Genomic DNA, 2,552 nt, shown 5'->3' with positions numbered 1-2,552 from the left:
GATGTTCAAAATAAGTGTGTGTTTCTTTTAGCTACTTACTAATATTATAAATGCGAATGTTTAGATAGATGGATGAATGGTTGTTTGAATCTATCTCAGGAACAGCTCAACGGATTTCGCTGAAATTTTGCACAGATGTAGAACATAGTCTGCAAGAACACATAGGCTAACTAACATAGAATAATTAACTTTCTTAGCCTATGTGTTATTATTATATTAGTTATTTAATTAAGAGTAGCGTGCTAGTATTCTATATAAGATCAGTTTTAAGGTTTGAATCGAAGTCTGTAATTTACTTCTCAATTGATATCTAATATTTTTTTGTAAATAAATAATAAAGTAAGAAAGATGATACGTTTTGCTAAACAAAGATTGATAAAGACTCAAACCAAGATAAATCATAGACAAGTTTTTAAATATTTTATCTACAATTCCGACAAATATAAAAAACGTTTGCATATAAAGTAGCTTACAACTAGTAATATAAGCAGTCGGCTAAAAATAGTAACAAGAATGATCGTAAAATCAAATTCGTAATACAAACTAATGTCACTATATAAAAACAAACAGTAAACAGGCGTCGTTCAATCAAAACCAGGACGGAAACTGCCGACGCTAAGGGATCGGTCAAGTTGAAAACTAAGTTAGCCAATTTGGGGTTCCGTATGTTACGTACTTATTTTATGCTCAGTGAATCGACTAGTTTGGATATATTAGAGAAAGTCTGAAAATAGTACCAGTGATAAAAATTAAGAAACAGAAGGTGATGCAACATTATGAGGATGGAAGAATCGAATGGGTGAAGGAGAACTTTAGGTGGAGAGTTGCTCTGGTAGGAGTAGGCCTAGGAAGACATGGATGGATTGCATATTGATAAGATCAAGAAGGAAGTGACGACTGAGATAAGGGAAGATAAATCAATCTGGTGGACGAAAACTGTTGCGCTTACCTTACATAAGTCGGATAAAGACAGGGAGATGATGAGTCTACTAGTAATTTGAACTTGTATCATTTGCGTTCTAAAATTAATGTTTTAGAATGATAATAGATGGCGCTGTTATAATTGCTAAATCACGATATTAAACTCTTCGCAAAACTTGCAGAAAAAACAGAATCAAGAAATCTTAATAATATTATAAACGCGAAAGTTTAGATAGATGGATGAATTTTTAAAAGTATCACCGGAACGGCTCGATGGATCTTTATGAAATTTGGTACTGATGTAGAACATAATCTGGAAGAACACATAGGCCACTTATTAAGTTTTTATTTATACTAAACGAACGTAGTCGCAGGCGACTGCTAGTAATAAGATAAATTCTCTTACATATCTCTGTTTCTATAATATAAGTAAACCAAAGCAAATAACATGAAGCGAGAGCTATAAAAATAAAACGAATGCTGACCTAACTGTGGCAATTAGCAATTAACAGTTGATTGATCAATTGAAGCGGGTTACATCGCCTACAATGCGGGCGGGCTTTGTACAATCTTGTTTTGAGGAAAGGTACATACATGATTACTTGCAATTTTATCTTCGTAGGCATTCTGTGATTTTTCCTTTTTATTCTTAAGCTTTGAAATATTTCTAAAGCAAACATTATTAAAATGGAACTTCTTAGCTGTTGATTTATTCTGATGCGAGATTTTTAACATTAGATAGAGTTGTTACATGATAGAGAAGAAAGATACATTGTTCAATAAGGAGAGAAAGAGAGAGGAATAATGCAGTTTTAACAGTGGTAGAGCCAGCTTTAACATCTTCGCACGAATCGGCCCCGCTCGCCCAGTGATATACCACGACCACACAGAAGACAGGCGTTAAGTGGAAGTAATTCCGCGTTTCGTCTGATGAGTGTGCGTCCCGGAGGCCTAATTTAGTCCTCTTTCCCTTCCCATCCTTTTCTTTATAAGGAAAGGATGGGAAGTGGCAGTGGACTTTCCGGATGAGAGGATGCATGGAAAGGGAAGATATTATCTTTCTGTGCATCCTCTCCTCCGTCGATTAAAGGTAGGCAACGTATTTGCTATTGCGTATGTCTATGGGCAACGGTCACTTCGCTATTTCAGCGATTTCAGGTGGCCGCTTGCTCGTTTGCCACCTTTTGATAAAAAAAAAGTTGTTTTCAAAATTTGTTTCTGTTTTTTGGTAGTTAAGCATCGTTATTTATCTAATATCGAATGTATATGTTGGTTTGTTTTTAATAATTCATTTGTTAATTTTATTTTTAAAATGTTTGCGAACCCGTACACAAGCCAGGCGTAACTTTCGGCCCCCTGAGAGATGCAGGCAATCCGTGTAATTGTTTTTCAATTCAGTTGCCACGGTCAATGGACGAATTTTTGTTGAATGTGAAAATAGAAATTTATGGAGAATTAGCTGGCGTCCGTGATTCCTTCCGTGCGGAATAAAAAAACTTAATTAGTAGTCTATGAGTCCTTCCAGATGTTCTATATGTATGCGCATCCATCCCTCTAAGCATTCGCATTTATAATATTAATAAGACAACAAACCTTTACTATAAACCAGACAAAGTTTTTGGTGATTGAGG

The sequence above is a fragment of the Papilio xuthus genome, unplaced genomic scaffold (assembly GCF_000836235.2).
Source record: "Papilio xuthus unplaced genomic scaffold, Pxut_1.1 DF827714.1, whole genome shotgun sequence".
Taxonomy (NCBI): Eukaryota; Metazoa; Arthropoda; class Insecta; order Lepidoptera; family Papilionidae; genus Papilio; species Papilio xuthus.
This window is presented reverse-complemented; position numbering follows the sequence as displayed.